The sequence below is a fragment of the Eucalyptus grandis genome, chromosome 11 (genome assembly GCF_016545825.1).
Source record: "Eucalyptus grandis isolate ANBG69807.140 chromosome 11, ASM1654582v1, whole genome shotgun sequence".
Taxonomy (NCBI): Eukaryota; Viridiplantae; Streptophyta; class Magnoliopsida; order Myrtales; family Myrtaceae; genus Eucalyptus; species Eucalyptus grandis.
Window position 1 is genome coordinate 19,863,223 of NC_052622.1, and position 21,479 is coordinate 19,884,701.

At 40.8% G+C, this 21,479-nt stretch overlaps 1 pseudogene; it reads right to left on the reverse strand.

Annotated features, from left to right (window-relative positions):
• Positions 1 to 1,209: 1,209 nt before the first annotated feature.
• On the reverse strand, positions 1,210 to 16,951 carry LOC104429355 (annotated as a pseudogene).
• Positions 16,952 to 21,479: the final 4,528 nt, after the last annotated feature.

Sequence of the window (21,479 nt, forward strand, 5' to 3'; positions counted from 1 at the left end):
GCATTAGACAAGCAATCAAGCGGTGATCAAACACCTAATTGGGTGCTTGCAATATTATAAGAGAAGGTCTATCCCTAAATTTTTAAGAAATTGAAGACTAAGTTGATGCATTGTTCCATTTTATAGAGGTTCCACGTCTTGCATATTTATCAGCAAGGGGTAGAATTATAAATGAATAATGGCCACGTCAGTCGGCTTGTGTTTCCACGGAAATTCGAGGACCTATCACTATTCAACTTTGAATAGTCAGACCAAAAAAAAAAAAAAACTTTGAGTAGGAAAAATGTCTTTTCCATCCTGATTTTAACTTTTCCTGTTAGACTGATTAAGTTTTGAATAGAGAGATTTTACAAGACTCCGAATGTATATTTGTGGATTCGGATGAAGTTTTTACGAGGAATGCTAATCTATAATTACCCTATATGCGTTGATTACTATGGATTCGTAGTAGTCGAGTGGTCCAAATAAGGATATACTCAAGAGGCAAGTAAAGCTGTGGATGAATAAATGAGAATTTACTCGTCTGGATCCAAAATTTGTTTTCTTTTGTTCCTTCCTTGCAGATGTTTTAAGAGGAGGTCAAGCGGATCGAATATAAAAGGTACTGACATTAGCTGGACTTATTTCTCTCCTTGCTTTTGACTGGGGCGAAAGAAACAAGTTACCATAAGAATGTAACGGCTATTTTGAATTTAACGTAACATATCATTAGTCCATTCCATGAGTACAAGCTTTAACTTAGCATAACCTTTGCAGTGGCGAGTCTGTTATCTAGAGTATCAACGGAGCTCATACAGCAACTCAAAATTTAGAGTTTTGCACTGCAGCACATCAAGTCGAGTGTATTGCGCTGCCCATTCTCATCCTCATTCAAACTCAGCACTCAGTGCTGCAACCGATATATTTGATAGATGAAATGTTCATCCATAGACAAGCTAGCTTTAAGCAGCTAACGCATTCGGCAGCAGATATCAGAAGTGTTTTCATATGAAACAGCAGGAAAGTCTCTTTCGGAGGGACAATACCCATAAAAAGTGAGTGAAAAGAACGACGTTGATGCACAAGATGTAAATAATAATTTATTCATTTGCCATCCTCTCTCCTAAACACACACAACATTTTCTTTTTTTCTTTTTCCTTTTTTTTTTTTTTTTTTGGGGGGGAGAGAGAGATAGAGTACCAGGATCATGACTCCACACATTTCATAAAGAAACACACCTACTGGATCAATAATATCACGGCAATACACCCATGTGTGCAAGAAGAATTGACTGACGAGTAAGTTACTCAAACTTTTCTTTTTTAGCTTCGGCAAGTCAGGTGCAGAGGAGCTCGGTAGTAGCAACAAAGATCTTGAGCGCAAACTTGACCCTAGTGTGTTTATGAGTCTCGAGTATAAAGTCAGGATTAAACCACGATACATTTGTTGTGAGCATCTTGGTGGTTCTCTCAGCAATCTCTTCAGCTGAAGGTATCATGAGAGAGTTGATGTCACAGACATTGGGGCCAATCCCAGCACCATACTGGACTCTCTTGTGGAAAATTGAGAGGAGCTTCTCATCAAAGCCAGAGTTCTCCCTTGTGATGACGTTGGCATCCATGTGAATGATTGAGAGGATGATGTCGTTGAAGTGGGAGTAGTACAAGTGAGTGTGGATCTGCCAATCAATAACAGCCACCAAGTGAAATCAGTATACATGGGAAACAGATCTTCTTACATATATATAAAGAAGACAAGAAATGGAGCTATGAAGGAACCTAGGTAGTATCCTTGACACCACAGTGAGTGACTCTAAAAGAGTGGACAGCCCAATCCAAGTATAAAGATTGTTCAGACTTTCTTAGTGGCAGACCCTTTCTCAAAGCTAACTCATCAATTTGAATAATATTAATCACCGCCTTCTCAAGATCCTCGACTTCGTCCTTGATGGCCAAGGCGATTTGATAGCAAATTTGGAATCTGTGAAATAAGGGTGCGCATGGCAACGTTTTTATTCCGAGGAACTATTTCTTTTCAAAAATAGTTTTTTTCTATTTTTACTCCGGGAACAATTTCTAATTATAATAAGGTGTAATACAAAATTTTATTCTTGCAAATAGAAAAAGAATAGAAATGCGTTTGGTAAAAATTTCTAAATTTTTGTATTTATTTGTTTTTTCTTCTTACTCACGGACGTTGACCCGCTTGCTGCCGCACGATTGCTTTGCACGAGCGTTGCACGACGCCGCACGACCGCTGCACGAACGTTGCACAACCGCCGCACGACCACTGCACGAACGTTGCACGACTGCCGCACTATTGTCACACGACCACAGCACGATCGCCAACCATCGCCGTCGACTACCGCTGCTGGATTGTCGCCTGACCCATCGGCTGTGTGAGGGGTGACGGTCGGTAGGAATGGTCAGCTGTCGTGCGGCGACAAGCAACGATCGTGTGGCGATTGTGTGACAGTTGGCGATAGCGGGCTGCCGGTGGATGGTGGCGATCGTTGGCCGATGGGCTATGGGTAGTGGCCAGTGGGCAACAAGAGGCAACGAAATATAGAGCCATTTTTCCTACTAGGCTCACCGAAAAGGAAACGCTACAAATTTGCACAGCCCACAATGGACCAGGACCATGACTCCTCACATTTCATAAAGAAACACACCTACTGGATCAATAATATCACGGCAATACACCCATGTGTGCAAGAAGAATTGACTGACGAGTAAGTTACTCAAACTTTTCTTTTTAGCTTCGGCAAGTCGGGTGCGAGGAGCTCGACGGTAGCAACAAAGATCTTGAGCGCAAGCTTGACCCAGTGTGTTTATGAGTCTCGAGTATAAAGTCGGGATTAAACCACGATACATTTGTTGTGAGCATCTTGGTGGTTCTCTCAAGCAATCTCTTCAGCTGAAGGTATCATGAGAGAGTTGATGTCACAAACATTGGGGCCAATCCCAGCACCATACTGGACTCCCTTGTGAAAAATTGAGAGGAGCTTCTCATCAAAGCCAGAGTTCTCCCTTGTGATGACGTTGGCATCCATGTCAATGATTGAGAGGATGATGTCGTTGAAGTGGGAGTAGCACAAGTGAGTGTGGATTTGCCAATCAATAACAGCCACCAAGTGAAATCAGTATACATGGGAAACAGATCTTCTTACATATATATAAAGAAGACAAGAAATGGAGCTATGAAGGAACCTAGGTAGTATCCTTGACACCACAGTGAGTGACTCTAAAAGAGTGGACAGCCCAATCCAAGTATAAAGATTGTTCAGACTTTCCTAGTGGCAGACCCTTTCTTAAAGCTAACTCATCAATTTGAATAATATTAATCACTGCCTTCTCAAGATCCTCGACTTCGTCCTTGATGGCCAAGGCGATTTGATAGCAAGTTTGGAATCGTGAAATAAGGGTGCGCATGGCAACGTTTTTATTCCGAGGAACTATTTCTTTTCAGAAATAGTTTTCTTCTATTTTTACTCCGGGGAACAATTTCTAATTATAATAAGGTGTAATACAAAAATTTTATTCTTGGAATAGAAAAAGAATAGAAATGCGTTTGGTAAAAATTTATAATTTTTGTATTTATTTGTTTTTCTTCTTACTCACGGACCATTGACCCGCTAGCTGCTGCACGACCGCTGCACGAACGTGGCACGACTGCCGCACGACCGCTGCACGAACGTTGCACGACTGCCGCACTATCGTCACACGACCACAGCACGATCGCCAACCATCATCGTTGACTACTGCTGCTGGATTGTCGCCCACAGCCCATCGGCTGTGTGAGGGGGCGACGGTTGGTGGGCTATGGGTAGCAATCTTGCGGCAGCGGTCGGTAGGAATGGTCAGCTGTCGTGCGGCGACAAGCAACGATCGTGTGGCGGTTGTGTGACAGTTGGCGATAGCGGGCTCCTGGCGGATGGTGGCGATCGTTGGCCGATGGGTTGTGGGTAGTGGCGGTGGGCGACGAGAGGCAACGAAATATAGAGCCCTTTTTCCTATTAGGCTCACCGAAAAGGAAACGCTACAAATTTGCACAGCCCAAAATGGACCAGGACCATGACTCCTCACATTTCATAAAGAAACACACCTACTGGATCAATAATATCACGGCAATACACCCATGTGTGCAAGAAGAATTACTGACGAGTAAGTTACTCAAACTTTTCTTTTTTAGCTTCGACAAGTCGGGTGCAGAGGAGCTCGGCAGCAGCAATAAAGATCTTGAGCGCAAGCTTGACCCCATTGTGTTTATGAGTCTTGAATATAAAGTCAGGATTAAACCAAGCTTTCCTAGTGGTAGACCCTTTTCTCAAAGCTAACTCATCAATTTGAATAATATTAATCACTGCCTTCTCAAGATCCTCGACTTCGTCCTTGATGGCCAAGGCGATTTGATAGCAAGTTTGGAATCTGTGAAATAAGGGTGCGCTTGGCAACGTTTTTATTCTGAGGAACTATTTCTTTTCAAAAATAGTTTTTCTATTTTTACTCCGGGAACAATTTCTAATTATAATAAGGTGTAATACAAAAATTTTATTCTTGGAATAGAAAAAGAATAGAAATGCGTTTGGTAAAAATTTATAAATTTTTGTATTTATTTGTTTTTTCTTCTTACTCACGGACCGTTGACCCGCTTGCCGCCGCACGACCACTGCACGAACGTTGCACGACTGCCGCACGACCGCTGCACGAACGTTGTACGAATGCCGCACTATCGTCACACGACCACAACACGATCGCCAACCGTCGCCGTCGACTACCGTTGCTGGATTGTAGCCCACAGCCCATCGAGTGTGTGAGGGGGCGACGGTCGGTGAGCTATGGGCAGCAATCCTGCAGCAGCGGTCGGTAGGAATGGTCAGCTGTCATGCGGCGACAAGCAACGATCGTGTGGCGGTTGGGTGACAGTTGGCGATAGTGGGCTGCTGGCGGATGGTGGCGATCATTGGCCGATAGGCTGTGGGTAGTGGCCAGTGGGCGACGAGAGGCAACGAAATATAGAGCCCTTTTTTCTACTAGGCTCATCGAAAAGGAAACACTACAAATTTGCACAGCCCAAAATGGACCCCAGAGGGGAAAAATGGGGAATGATAAGGTAAGGTCCTATTTGTTTTCTTTCGTGCCTTTCATTAATATATTAAGTTTATGCTTTCCCCCACCTCACTTTCAAGTTATCTTGCAGGGAGTTTCTTTTTTTGGGCCTTCAATAGATAAACTAGGCTTAAAGTCGAGAGGATAATATTGTATAGTGTTGTACTTTATTGTTGTGCCAAAGTAGATAGCTTTGTTTTGTCATTGCAATTGAAGTTTGATCATCACGATAGGGATGGAGTCTTAGATAGTCAATTCTCTGAAGTCATTCTCGATAAAATAAAGGCGATTCGCTAGGTACTTCAGTGGGGAATAGGTCCATAGAATATTTGCTCATCATCATTCCTTTTAAGTAGATTAGAGTCATTTTTTTTCCAGTTACAACTTGAGTTGGTTTTGTCAAAGGCTTGTGAGTCACTTAATTTTGAGCCAAAAATTACCTTCATTGAGGTGCAAAAGAGGCATCATACTCTCCTCTTTCCTGCTGATAAAAGACAGTCTATTCAAAGGCAACATACTACATGGTATGATACTTTTCTTATTAATTTACCAGTGTCAATCAGCTTTTGAGTAGTTTAAAATTTTAGTATGTTTTATCAGGTACCATTGTTGATACTATTATTTGCCACTCTACTGAATTCAATTTTTACCTCACTCACCATGCTGGGTTTAAGGTGACGCCCATCTCCTTTACGTTTGGCGAAACACACCGATCGAACTCTCTTTTGTGTAGGTCACTAGTAGATCGTTGCACTATCACATATTACTCGATGAGAACGACTTCTCTGCCGATGCTCTCCAAACCCTCACTAACAATTTGTGCTACACATAAGTATTTTGTTGCCTTTCTAATTGATTAACCTCATTACCAATATTTATTTTATGGATCATAACTTATTATTATCTTTGAACTCCACAGATATGCCTGATGCACAACCTCGGTCTCATTAGGTTAGGTCAAGATTTGTTATCTTTCTCCATGGACCTTTTCCTTATTGAATTTTTAAATTTTTTACTCCTCATTTGATGTTTTATGCATCCTGCAATGCCCTCGTTTATTATCCCCATTTAGTAGCCTTTCGAGGGAGGTATTACATAGAGGACATGAAGCCTGTTGCCAATTTTGGTCAGATTGAGGTTAAGGAGCAGGTGGAGAACATTATGTTTTATTGCTGAATGAAGCTGTTGGAATTAAGCCATGACATCATTTGATTTCTTTTGGTCCTATTTTTTTCACCGAAAATTTTAGGGTGCGTATGGCAACGTTTCTATTCCGGGGAACTATTTCTTTTTAGAAATAGTTATTTTCTATTTCTACTATTGGAACAATTTCTGAGTAAAATAAAGTGTTTAGTAACTATACAAAATTGCCATTCTTGAAAAAGAAAAAGAATAGAATTGCGTTTAGTAAAAATTTATAAATTTTTGTATTTATTTGTTTTTTCTTCTTACTCACAATCTGCCAACCGCCACTTGCCGCCGCACGAACGTCACACGAACGTTGCATGATCGCCACACGACCGCCGCATGATTGTCGCACGACCGCCGACCGTCGCCATCGACTGTTGCCACAGGATTGCCACTCATAGCCCATTGACTGTGGGAGGGGGCATTAGCCGGTGGGCTGTGGGCGGCAGTCCTGCGGCGGCGGTAGGCAACGATGGTTGGCTGTCGTGCGGTGGCAGGCAGCGGTCGTGTGGCGATTGTGTGGCAGTTGGCGATGGCAGGCTACCAGCGAATGGTGGCGATCGTCAGCCAGTGGGCTATGGGCAGTGGCCGGTGGGCTACAAGCGACGGCGACTGTCGCTGGCGTTCGGCTACCGTCGATGGCGGCGGGCGACAAGAGGTGGCGAGACGGTTGGCGGTGTGGTCGACGATGGCCGCAACAATAAAGAAGAACAAAAGAAAAATTGAAAAGAAAAAAAATGTTCCGGGAATAAGAACTACTTCTTTTTTCTTTTTTTTTTTCTTGTTTCTATTCCAAATCTATTCCCCAACCACTTTTCTATTCCGGGGAATAGAAAAATAAGTTGGCGTTATCAAACAGATTTACGTTCTTTTTTTGTTTCGGGGAACAAAAGAACAGAAGTCGGGAGAAATAGAAACGTTACCATGCAGGCCCTAAATATTATTATTCTAGTCCCAAAAGGAAAAATAAAAATTTTGTTCTTTTATATATCACATGTACACACAAAGGTCACTTTCTTCCATACCAGGTTGGTCATTTCGGACAAAGGAACAGTTGAGAATGGTGATAGGGCCTGTAAGAATTCCCTTCATCGGGGGAGTAGTGATACTATGGGCTGTGGTGGACTAGAAGACAATCACTGGCTTGGGGCGGCTCACATCACCATAGATGATGGGTGGTTTCACACAATGAGATCCATAAGATTGCACCCACCTGTTAATGGTGAAAGCAAAACCCAACAATTGCTTCGCAAAGTATTCAACCATACCACTCCTCTATCTTGGAAACATCCAAATCAAGATGTTAAAGAAAGAAAACATAGTTCATAAGATGCTACCTATTTATCCAACATAGTTTGTCTTAATTACAATGCCAAATTCAAAGACTGTTTTACTTTGGGCTCCCCATGAACCAAGACATCTATGTCAAGCTCCTCTTGAAGCTTGACAACTTTGTTAATTTCCTCCTTGATGGCCTTAACATATTCTTCCTCGGAGATCCTATAACGAAGTGAGTCGGACAACCAATGAGGGTCATAATGAAAAGTATAACGGCCTTGTGTCACATCCATCATTGTTTAATTGGAAAAGAAAGATCTAGTTTACTCACTTTTTGTCCTTGTACTCAAAATGAATTCTTCTGAGTTCCTCAGTCTGAGGGAAGGAGTCAATGATGGTTGTTGGGATGACTGGCAAATTAAGCTTCGTTTGCTGAGCACCAAGTCTAGCACTCACAGTTGTGGCATGGCGATGATCAGAGCCCCTCAATGCAGCAGCTTGAGAGAGACGAGGATGTCATGAGTTCAAGACACCAGTAATATAATTCTAATTGCTATTTTAGGAACGCATAAAAAATGAAGGGTAACTTAGCAGGGGAACATACAACCTTTTGGACAGCTTCGTTTGTGATTCTTGGAGAGGACTTTTTTTATGCTTGAGCAGCAGCATTAGCTAAGAAGAATGCCTGAAAACAGAGCCATTGGCAGTAAGCATCGAAATACTCTCTCACAACATTAGTAATCAATGCTTTGGAAATTGAACATTATACTTGAAAAACACCCTAAAGGTGCTAATTAACAGGCCTAGATTAAATTAACTTTGCATCCTAGTGACTGTATTTACCCAGTTGTTGCCATATGTATGTAGCTCTGTATAGCCTAATTAAAGTGACCCACGACAAGGTAACCGCATTGGTTCCGCGATGACAAATCGACATAGAGCAAAAGCAACTAATTCTAGAAAACAAGCTAATAATGTGGATTACCACCCTTGTTAAGACCACCTAGTAGCAACAAGGACCGCGTGGGCATGCTATGCTGCTTTTCAGCATCATCTTTAACGAGAGAGACAACAAATTGTACCTCATCCTTTTGTACAGCCAATGCTTTGGCTAAGGCAGTGACTTCAACGACCTTCTGAGCAACAAATGCAAACCATGACTTGATTTCCTCATCTAACTGGGTCTCATTAACTAGGTCAACAAGAGTGTGCAAAAGAGAGCAGGAGGTGGAGACCACAAGTTTGTCTATAGATAAATGAGATCTATTAGATATCAACTTAAGCATAAATGACAAACAGATCATCAAAAAACACTATTTGGAAATAACATATGCATGAAGTAGTACATTTTCCCACAATGCTCTCGAGAACATGCAGGGTACTGGGCGATCCGGCAAGATCATTGGCCCAGATGTTCCTACCATCAACAACTCCAGCAAAGAGATACTTGCTTGTGGGGAAGCCACCCTTGATTAAATCAAGGGTCTTGGTTCCATCAACCAAATCAAATCCAAATCCAGTGACGCCCTTTAGGGAAGTAAGAACTTTATATGCCTCAGCAGGAACATCAGAAAAATATGTCTCAACGACAACATTCACGCCAGAAAGACATGATTCTAGTTCCGAGTATGCTTCAGTAAATGCTTGCAGTTTGTGAGAATCAAGATCCATGACAAGGGTGGGCTCATCAAAGTGAATCCATGAAGCACCAGCAGCCTTAAGTTCGGGTACAACTTCCCTGCATGATATTATCATTGGTCAGTGATGGTTTTATGTGATGGGCCTAAGTTGGCCCATCTGCTCATGTTGGGCCTAAAAGCCTGGCCCACAAGATTAGAGCCCATGGATGAAGGGGTACGTTCCTTTTTGTTGGAGGGACGTATAAAAGGAGAAAGAAAGAGGGAGGAACACACCTTTTGGCATAACGTACGTTCCTCTCCCTCTCTCCCTCCAAAAGAAAAACAGTGCGCAAGAGGCGAAGCCGTCTTCCCTTCAAGGCCAATTGATGTCATCAGATCGAACATGATCATTTTTCTCTTCCTCTTATCGGCGTCGATGTTTAATCTGTGGCTAACAAGGTACGCTCGATTCCGTAGTGGGCTTTAGGATCGGTGATACATGTGAATTTCCCGGGCTTGTCTTCCGCATTCGTTTTAGGGGTTCGATTTAGTGTTGAATCCAATAATCCCAACATTGGTATCGAGCCCTATTTCATGTTTTCCGACCCCTTTCATGTTTATGACTGTTTTTTTGATTGATTTTCGTGAAAATAATTGGCCGACACGGATCGGGCGCAAAATCCCGACACCCGAGCACCGTTCATCCATTTTTTCGAGTTTTCGTAAGTCGAAATCAATTTCTGATGGCATAGGGTGAAAGAACTCGTCGAGACAAGTCCGTCGATGGGTCAACCACTATCGGGAGACGCCAGACAAGCCCACCCGCGTGGCCAGAAGCCGCTGCGCGTGGGTGCCACGCGCCTGAAGCACTAGCTCGGCCAGCACGTGCGCCACACGTGTCGGTCGGCGAACCGGCACGTGCGCGACGCCGCCGGCCGGCGAATTGGCACGCGCCAATCGGCGAACCGACGCGTGATGACGTCATCATAACGTCACCCAACGGTCGGTAACTGCTGGGATGACGTCATCGATGACGGTGATTTAGTATCACACGTGGTCAGGGTCAATCTGATGATACAAGAAATCATCTGGAATGGTTATCTTATGCCGGATTTTGAGAAGGTGTCGGCTTTGATGAACACTCTTCCACCTGAATGGCAAGCAGTGTTAGATCGGTTATGGGAGGTCAACGTGGTCCCAGGTTATAGGAGGCTAGTGGTAGCTTTTGTAAGAGAATATTATGGGATTGAGTTAACCAAAACTCCAACCCTTAGATTAAGCGCCACATGGCTCAGAGTCAATGCGCCTTAGAGGCGACATGAAAGCTCTCCAAAAGTTTGTTCATGGTTGGCAAATGTGCCTTCAAATTTCTCGAGATATTTTGGTGATAGATTAGAAGGAACATTCCCTATTTATTTCTTAGATTAGTTTGAGATGTTTTTAGTATGAATATCTCTTTCTATGTTGATATTTTTCCTCTGTATATATTGCTTAGTGTAATTGATAATTGTATTATGTGAAAGCATTATTATTCTATTAGATGTCAAATATTATTTGCTTTCTGTTATTGTTGACTGCTGTGGGTGGTTCATAGAAGTTTTGTAACTTCATAGAATTTATTTTGCATAAGACAATTATATTAATAATAGTTTTAAGTTAGGATTTTTGGAGGATGATTTGAAACATAGTGACCTTTTAATTCTGAAACCTTACTTGAAATTGTTCATTGATATGATGAGTCTGTGCAAAGTGGATGTATAAATGATAGGCATTAATTATTTGTGCATATATATTTGATGTGTTCAGATCGATGGTTTCAGCAACTAAGAACGTAATTGCTGATATGAACAGCAACAATTGTGAAATATTGAATATGAAGATTCAATATGTGTTGGAAAAGCAAGAAGCACTAGAAGCTCTTGACCAAATTATGGAAGATCTTGAGGATGCCATGCGCCGCCTTGAGCTAGTAGAGGACCGCCTAACGGCATTTGAGCCGAAAATAGATATTTGCAATGCAGGTTCTAGCTCAAAAAGGGCTTTGAGCTCTAAGCGCAAGCGTATTGATTCGTTCAATATGTGGGAATGCAAATGATCAAGTCCTTATTGCAAGAAATCAAGAGTTAACCAACACAAGAGAGGAAAACGTCCTCAAATGAAGAAAATGTCAAGGGTGAGGTGTTACAATTGTGACAAGAAAGGTCACTATGCTCGCAATTGTTGTGAGCCGAAAAATGTAAACACCTCTTGTACATTTGAGAACTTTACTTATGTGTCAAGTTCTGTATTATTGGCTGAATCCAATCCTTTGTGGACTGTAGATTCAAGAGCGACAGACCATGTAGCGAAGGATAGAGAATCCTTCGTGGAATTCCAACGAATACCAACTGGAACTAAGTGGATCTATGTGGGAAATAACTCCAGAGCTGAAGTTAAAAGGGATTGGCACATGCCAATTGAACATGCGTGGTGGACGCACCTTGCTCCTACATGATGTTCTATATGCTCCGGAGATTTGTCGAAATTAAGTGTCTTTTTTTGTGTTGGTTAAGCTTAATTTTAAATATGAACTTCCATAATAGAGGTGTAGATTTGTATTTGGATACAAACTACTATGCTTGTGGTTATTTTCTAGATGGTTTCATTGTATTAGATATTGACTATGTTAATGCAAATGTTTGTTATTCCCTTCTCACATCTCTTACTTCATTTGATAATGATGTGAATGTGTGGCATGCTAGACTTGGTCATATTGGCCAACAACATATGAATAGACTGGCCAAAGAGGGCTTGTTGGGCAACATTGAAAAAGGCGATTTGCCAATATGTGAGCATTGCCTAGTAGGGAAAACGACAAGGAAACCATTTGGAAAATGTAAAAAAGCTGAATTTCCTCTGCATTTAATCCATTCTGACGTATGTGGTGCAATGAATGTGAGAGGAAGGCATGTGGCTATTTATTTCATCACTTTTATAGATGATTATACTTGATTCGGATATGTCTATTTGATTTCTCATAAATATGAAGCATTAAGTTGTTTCAAAAGGTTTATGAACTTGGTAGAAAATCAATTAGGTAAGAAATAAAAGTATTAAAATCCGATCGAGGTCGAGAATATTTATCTAATAAGTTCAAGAAATTATGTGATGAAAAGGAATAGAAAGACAGTTGTCTATTCCATATACTCCTCAACAAAATGGTGTTGCGGAAAGAAAATTCAGAACCCTATTGAAAATAGTTAGATCCATGGTGACACATGCTAACTTACCTATAACTTTTTGGAGTGATGCGTTGTTAACTGCTGCCTATATACTTAACCGGGTGCCTTCCAAATCAGTTATTTCCACTCCATATGAGTTATGGATAGGTAGAAAACTAGACTTAAATTTTCTTAAGTCATGGGGTTGTGCTGCCTATACTCGTGAGTCCTCTCACAATTTTGGGAAATTGGGTCCCGAAGGAAAGAAGAGTATTTTAATGAGATACTCCGAACACTTGAAATAGTATGTGTTCATAGGTGAGTAGGAAAGTGTGAGTATAACTGAATTTGAATCACGGAATGTCACATTCTTAGAGGATGAATTTCCTAAGAAGGGAGAAATAAAGGAAAATTACTCCCTATTTGAAACCTTGGATCAAGATAATGATATTAGTGGAGTTCGTCCAAGTGGGAGTAATATGAGAAGTGATGAATTGAATTCAACTCATTCTCAATTACAACTATATGATGAGACAACATCATCATTATCTAATCCAAGTGGGAGCATAATGGGGAATGATATGCAAAGTGTACAATCTCTCATACGGCGAACAAGTCGCCGAAGTATTCCCCGTCGACGTTTTGACATTGAATGGGCAACTTTTATGATTGCTCCGCAAGATGAGGAAGAGCCAAGAAATATTAATGAGGCTCTGGATTGCGCTAGTAAGGAGAAATGGATTCATGCAATGGAAGAGGAGATGGAGTCAATGAAGTCAAACCAAGTTTGGAAACTGGTTGATCTTCCAAAAGGACGCAAAGCTATAGAGAACAAGTGGGTTCTCAAAATAAAGCGAAAATCTAATGGCATGATAGAAAGGCATAAGGCTCGCATTGTGGCGAAGGGGTAAATCAACAGGAAGGAATTGATTATGAAGAAACATTTTCTCCTATAGTAAGATTTACCTCGATTCACATAATTCTGGCAATAGTTGCTAGTATAGATCTTAAGTTACATCAAATGGATGTAAAGACTACTTTCCTCAATGGAGAATTAGAGGAATAAATATATATGGAACAACTTGCTGGTTTCATAGTGAAAGGCCAAGAAGAAAAGGTATGTCGACTTTTGAGATCGATATACGGTCTTAAGCAGTCATCGAGACAATGGTATATACGTTTTCATAATGCCATAATGGCATATGATTTTACAATGATAGATGAGGATCATTGTGTATATAACAAAAGATCCAAAGATCAATTTGTGATCATATCATTATATGTTGATGATATACTAATTGTCGGAAGCAATATGGAGTTTGTTAATACTTGTCAAGAGTTGGTTGTCTTCCAACTTTGAGATGAAGGATATGGGTGAGGCTGCATACATTCTTGGAGTTAAAATTTCAAGAGATCGTTCGAAGAGATCGTTATCTCTTTCGCAAGAAACATATTTAAATAAGGTTCTTAAACGATTTCGTGTGCAAGATTGTAAACCCATTGATACTCCTATTGCAAAAAGTGAAGGATTGAGCCACAGATTGATTGTGTCCAATGACTCCACACGAGAATGAACAAATAAAACATGTTCCTTATGCTAGTGCTGTTGGGAGCTTGATGTACGCTATGATATGTACAAGACTTGACATATGTTTTGCAGTTGGAATGGTGAGTAGTTACCAATCCAACCCAGGTCCAGCACATTGGAAGGCCGTTAAGAAAATACTGAGGTATCTAAAGGGGACTGCTAATTATACGTTGAGTTATTAAGGAAAAGATTTGCGACTCTAAGGCTATTCTGATGCTGATTGAAGAGAAGATTTAGATGAAAGAAAATCTATCTTTGGATTTGTTTTCTTACTAAATAATGGTGCCATATGTTGGAGCAGTAAGAAACAAACGTGTATAGCCTTGTCAACGATGGAAGTTGAGTTCGTAGCATTCTCAGTAGCAGTATAAGAAAGTGTTTGGCTTAAGAGATTATTGGATCATTTAGGTGTTATTGGAAGTGCTGCAGATTCATTGTTGGTTAATGTGATAGCCAAGCAGCAAAAGCGTACACCAAAAATCCAAAATATCATGGCAATACCAAACATATAGATACCAAGTATAATTTTTGTCAAAGATATGATTGCACGAAAAGATGTGAACTTACAGTTCATATTACGCATAGAATGGTAGCAGATTCTATGACAAAACCAATACCTAGAGATGTATTTTGTGGCCATATGAAATTTCCAGGATTGCGTAGAGTCTGATGTACTGGATTGTAATTTCCCTGAAGTGTTCACATTTGATGAATTTGTGTTTTTCATCATTAATGCCTATGAATCTTTGTTTGATCTTTATGCATCTTAATGCTTAGTGCATTACTTTAAGTTGAGAAAGTATGTTGGACAGATATAAGATTAGCCCACTCACACGGGTAATCGCCTCTATTTAACTGTGTGATAAATAGAGATGAGACTGTTTTTAAGCTTATTATCTAGGTGATAATCGAGAGCTCAAGCTTAAAATACGTATGTCGCCTTAACTGAGTGTTAAGATGATGACATAATACTTACTATGTCCGAAAGTAAAATAACCCACATATTTTACTTTATCTCTGTCTATGATGCCGATGTGAGTTCGATGAATTTTGTGAATGAGTAGATATGTGAACTCAAGTTAGACTTTGGGTATGTCTAAACTATCATCCGTACGGTATTGAAGGTGTAGACATACGCTCCATGGGAAAAGAGTTAATACCGTAATACGTATTTCATACTACGTATGCATGAAACGACCAATAAGAGTGGCAAAAGTTTTGATCTCAACTTTTATGTCGTGTGAGACTCTTGAGGAAAAGAGTTCCTTAATTTTAGTGCCCTCATGACTTTTACTTACTCTCAAGATTTCTATTTAGTGTTTGCTATCTTAGGATGTTGCCAATGGTCATGAGTTGATTCGATCTAATGGGACATTTCTAGAAAAGCAAGCTGAACTGAAATTGAGAGTTTGAAGGAAAGAGGAAGATCGAATTTGGAGAATCACATTGTAGTTTTGTATTCACTGGTTAACAAATTATAACTGTCTTTGAGATAATCATAATTGTGAATACAATATATATATATATATATATATATATATATATATATATATATATCATTGTTTAAGAGAGATCAAGAGAGATAGAAATGTGATCGATCGATCTAGGGTACTGCATACTAAATCTACTCAGAGTGTGATGCCCATTATGAGCTGCTATATATTCCTAACAGATGTATGGCAACGAGCTCTCAAAGTATGCTAGTCGCACGAATTATTCACCGGTATGAATGTTGAAGAGAGGTAAAGAGAATCCTGTTCAGCTCACCATGTGCGAGTGGGAGATGATGGTTTTATGTGATGGGCCTAAGTTGGCCTGTCCGCCCATGTTGGGCCTAAAAGCTCGGCCCACAAGATTAGAGCCCATGGATGAAGGGGTACGTTCCTTTCTATTGAGGGACGTATAAAAGGAGAAAAAGAGAGGAAGGAACACACCTTTTGGCATAACGTACGTTCCTCTCCCTCTCTCCCTCCAAAAGAAAAACAGTGCGCAAGAGGCGACGCCGTCTTCCCTTCAATGCCAATTGACATCATCGGATCGAACATGATCGTTTTTCTCTTCCTCTTATCGGCGTCGGTGTTTAATCTGTGGCTAACAAGGTACGCTCAATTCCGTGGTGTGCTTTAGGATCGATGATACATGTGAATTTCCCGGGCTCATCTTCCGCATTCATTTTAGGAGTTCAATTTAGTGTCGAATCCGGTTTTTGGGAATCCGATAATCCCAATAGTCAGGAAACGTATTCAAACACGAGCAAATGAAAACTGCGAGAGAGGAGTTCATTATCTTACCTGTAGATGGGAAGATTATGCTTTAGATAATGCTAAGATTATGCAACGGCCGCAGGAAGACAAAAACATATGAGCTGATAAAGACGTACGAAAATTAAACGACAAACAACAACCCAATCGAATGGGCTGTTGAGAACGAAGAAAACAATAATAAGACGAGCGTTTTACCTTCTGGGCCTCCTTGTACTCGGTGACAGCCTTGCGAGAAGCGTAAGAGAAGTTGACATCAGAGCATAATTCAGGGACGATGTAGTGGCTAGACCAAAAAATGAGATGGATGGGTTAAGTTTAATCATCAATACAAAATTAATTTCTACTCGCTAACTTGTCTAAGATCTGTCGTCCTTACTAGTTGGTGTCGAACCACTTGGTCATCTCCATAGCAGGGACAGAGGCGGTTCCTCTGGCCATCGAGAAGTAAATGTCAAACCCGATCTTGCCACCATTCCAACCATATTTGGGAGGAACAGCACCGAGCATCGCGGTGGCATCGAGCACCTGATCATAGTATGAGAAGGTGTCGCTGGGAATATACTTGATGCCGACGGCGGCCATCTGCTTCCAGATGGATGACTTGAGATGAGCCCTGGCTTCCAGCGAATCCTCGGCGGTGCTCTTTCCATGCCAGAATGATTCCAAGGCAAACTTCATCTCCCTGTTGTGGCTGATGCGAGGATATCCAACGACGTGGGACGCCATTGTCTCTGGATCATCGAAGAAACATCAACGACAGGTAAGTAATTAGTGTAACCCGCTCAGTTGCGCAGCCTAAGAATGGAGAAATGTGAGCGATGCAAGGATCCTACCTCGGTGGAGACCGAATCGGGAACGATGAACTTTAGTCTAATGCAGTGGCGAGAGTGCAAGGGGAGAGAGAGGAAGAAGAAAGAGAATGAAGCGACCACAAGGCGGAAGATCGATTTTATAAAGGGAGAGGTGGGTCCGACCGGGTACAAATTGACTAGGAGGCAAGACGAGGACAAGGTAGCACAAAAAATATTCGGGGGAGTCCGTCCCTTTTGCTACTTTGCATGACCTCGGGGGAATTTTTTATGCTACCTTCGGGGGAGTGCCTTTTCCTCTTTGTGCATGATATTTTTTGTGCTACCTTCTCCTCTTCTTGCCTCCTAGCCTCTCCTATGTATATTGTCAGTCATTTTGGAAAGCGTTCTTTGCAAAAAAAACAACCTTATTATTATTTTTTTTACCCACCAAAAAAAAAAATTGTACCTGGTCGGTCCCACCTCTCCTTTCGTCTATCGTGAGTCTCCATTATGGGCTCCGCGAGATATATCCCCGATTTGAGCAGAATGGGGCGCTGTTAAGGAAAATCCCTCCTCGATGCTTTGCCCCCATTTTGCCCCACAAAACACGCGAATGCTATTTTACCCGCGTCTTCATTCGTCAGAAAAGAACATTTTAATCTCCGTTCTTAAAATAAACTGTTTTGTAATTCCCTTTCCATCTCGTATAATGATATAGATGCCCTCATGATACGGTGGCACATGGTGGGCTGCAATACTTGAGTTCGACTCATCAAATGTGTGGATCAGATTGAATTTAGGTCAGATGAAAAATGATCTGATCTAAACTAATTAATTACACTAACTGTGATCTATTTCCATACATGTAAATCTAATAATCCGACATGATCAGTATAGTTAAAACACTTCCATCTTATATTCAAAAGTGAGGGAAGATCATGGAGCTAGCAAATGCGGAATTGAGCAACAGTAAGAAAGCGTGAAAAAAGAGTCATAAAGGTCGGTTGGGTTTTAATGAATTGTAAACTCATTTAACAAGTGTTGTCCTAAGTTTTACTAATCTAAACATATTTATTGAATATAACTAACTCATATAGTAATTCAATTCATTACATACGAGTTAAGAAATGAGTTTATAATCTATTTTGACACATCTAATTGAGTAAAGGTCATTGTTCAATAGATCCCGAGAGTGGCCAAAGAATCCCAAATGAGCTTCACTTAACTAAAACATAATTTAAGCATACGTCTTCATAGACTCGCTGCAATTATTTTACACAATTTATTTAGTTAAGAATATATCATAATGTTAATCAACAAAACGTATTGCTCTGTAAATCAATTCTTACATACCAATCTTAGTAAGTTTATTGTTTTCCTTGAAACAAATAAGGAAAGATAGATCAAAATCTATTCAAATTTCAGATAGCCTCCCCATTAAAAATGTCGTATGTCTCCATCAAAAGCGGACTTCCTTCCCTCTTTCTCCGCTAACCCTAGTCCCTCTGCTCTCTGTCGCTCCCTGCTTCTCGTCATACCTATCATCCCCACCATCCGCGTTGGCCCTCTCTGCTTATCGTCGCCACCGTCATACCTATCGTCCCACGTTGCCCTCTCTCTCTCTCTCTCGTCCGTTCTTTGCTTTACAAACACATTGAAAAACACATGCTGCCTTCACCACATTGCCATTTGCCTGAGACACTGCCAAAGTCATTGGAGACTTGTTGAGATTGCTTTATAAAATTGATTAATTAAAGTGATATATCAGATTTTCAGGCTCCGGAAACCTAAAGAGGAGCCCAAGAAAAGATCTGGCAATTTTGCCATTTTTGTGAAGACAATTCCGAGTCATGCAGACCATACAGAAGCAAAATGCTCAATTAATGGAAAAATCCTGCTTTGTCCTTGTGAGTACAGATTGCTGGGATGATTGCTAGGGAAGATGGTCAACGGCTCATTTGACTCTGGAACAGCTCCCAGCTAACGCTTTGGAGGTTAAAGGCCTCTATAAACAGATCAAAGGTAACTCCGAAGATGGCAGGAAATTCCGAACTTGCAATCTCAATATGTTGCAACATGCACTCTAGCCTTCACTCGTGCAGTGTTTGTCTTCAGATTGCAATTCTACGTGAGGCCTAAATTCTTGAAATCTAGGAAGAGCGGGGATGGTAGGGTTGTAAGAGGTGCTTGTGGAATTGTCTTCTAAGCTTCTTGTAGTGGGAGCACCGTTTACAAACCAAAAAATTTCAGCGATTACTTGATGGTTTCAGCGATTACTTGATGGATTCGAGTCTTGTTCATGGCTATTAGAGTTGAGAGAGTAAAGAGTGCCAAGTGAAAGTTCCTTTTTTTTTTTTTTTTTTTTTGGGGGGGGTTAGAATACAACTTGCATTACTCTGTCAACGAGTTCAAGTACATAAAACGAGATTCTGAACTCAATGAAGCTCAAAGGGCATCGGAGGGGTTAGAAAACCAATTGTGAGGTAGGGATCCATACTGGACTTTTGCAATCCAATCTGCTACCTTATTTGCATCTCTGCTTGAAGTGTGCCAAGTGGAAGGTCAAACCACTATAAATCCCGTCTTACAATATCTTTTATCTCTTTTAACTTTTCTAATACGTGTTAGATAGAAGTTACTACACTTGCATAGCTAATTTCCTTATATAAAAACATATTCTCACGTCTTTCACTAATAAAGGGTTTTAATTTTCTTAAAACAACCAATCACCATTGAATGAATGAGACTAGTGTCACGGCCCGAAAAGAAGGAACGAGGAGTGATCGAGAGCGAATCGATCGGCCCGTGACACTAGTATGTAAACCTCAATGAAAGATTTGATAAATCAAATGACTACCAACGGAAATGATCTTAAAATCCTAATTTTAGTACTTCAAAATTTGAAGTTTTAAAATTGTGGAAATTTCATGAAATGATACTAAAGCGTGTGCTCGGTTCGACTTTCAACCACATCAAAAGCCTTATCCAAATTTCTCGTGAGGATAGTAAATTATATTTAATAAATGATATGCGAAAGTATTCTAATTCTTAGATGTGTGAAAATCTTTGATTAATGTCCAAAAAAGGTTTGGTGTCGTATGCAACAACGGAATCGCAATTGACACCATCGCTCCTAAGTCCTAAATATGATTTTTTTTTTTTTTAATTATTTAACATCGGCCCTTCCAAAATTAGAGTCCCTTCCTAATTTTTTACATATCGATCTTAATAAGTCCAGCATTCTCCTCTAAACAAACAAGTTCGAGACAAATCCAAATCAATTCAAATTTCAAGTAGCCTCTCCGTTAAGAATACTAATTACATGGCATGACTTGATTAAAAAGTAACTTCCCTCTCTCTCTTCTAGAAATCATGTCGCGGTCTCCATCCTCACCCAATCACCCATTACTTTCTCTCTCTGTGTATGGGCGTGCACATAAATGAAAGATTTTGATCTCTCTCTCTGTATGGGCGCTCCCCTATATGAAATAATAAAGCGTGGAAATGTACAAAAGATTACGTGCAAGCTGTTGGACTCGATGAATTGCTTAGTTAGGCAGTCCATTAACGAGAAACGCGATGGGCGAGGGACCCCGACACATTTGCACATTTGACTAATCCGGCAGTCTATCAACGGGAAAATCTGTACCCCTCTAAACACATTGAAAAACATGCTAATTTAGCCACAAACAGCTTCCATCCAACGCTTACACGAATAAAGGCGTAGATAAATGGATCAAAGGTATCTTTGAAGATGGCCGGAAATTCCGAAGTTGTATTCTCGCCATGTCCTACATACACCCTAGCTTTCGCTTGTGCAATGTTTTTCTTCATATCAAAATTTTATGTGAGGGCTAAATTCTTGAAATCTAAGAAGAGAGGGGATTGTAGGATTGTAAGAGGTGGTCGTGCTTCTGCAATCGCCTTATGAGCTTCTTGCAGTGGGAGCACCGTCTATAAACTGTAAAATTTCGGCGATTACTCAATGGATTCAACTCTTGTTCATGGTCATTAGAGTTGAGAGAGTAAATTGCGTCAAGTGAAAAGCTATACCACTATGAATTTGTCTTGAAATATCTTCTATTTCTTTAATTCTTTAATAATAGGTTTTATAGAAATTACTACTACATCCGCATAATTAGTCTCCTTCTACAAAAGCACATGCTCACATCTTTCACTCAAGAGTTACAATGTTCTTAAAACAACCAATCACCCTTTCTTAGTTGTTGTTTTAGCCAACTTAATTCGTATCATAGTATGTTGCTCAAGTTTTCGAAGTTCTATATTTCAAGAGCAAAATGATCATTGTGGCTCGAACTCGCGGTGCCCCTAGCACTGCGTGTGAGTGGACCCTCGCCCTCCGAGACGCTCACCCCGTTGGCAGCCGAGGCGGCGGTGACCGAGGAGTCAGGAGGGGGGGGGCCTCGTAGTGGTATCGCTTGTGCCCGCCGAGAGCTTGGCCG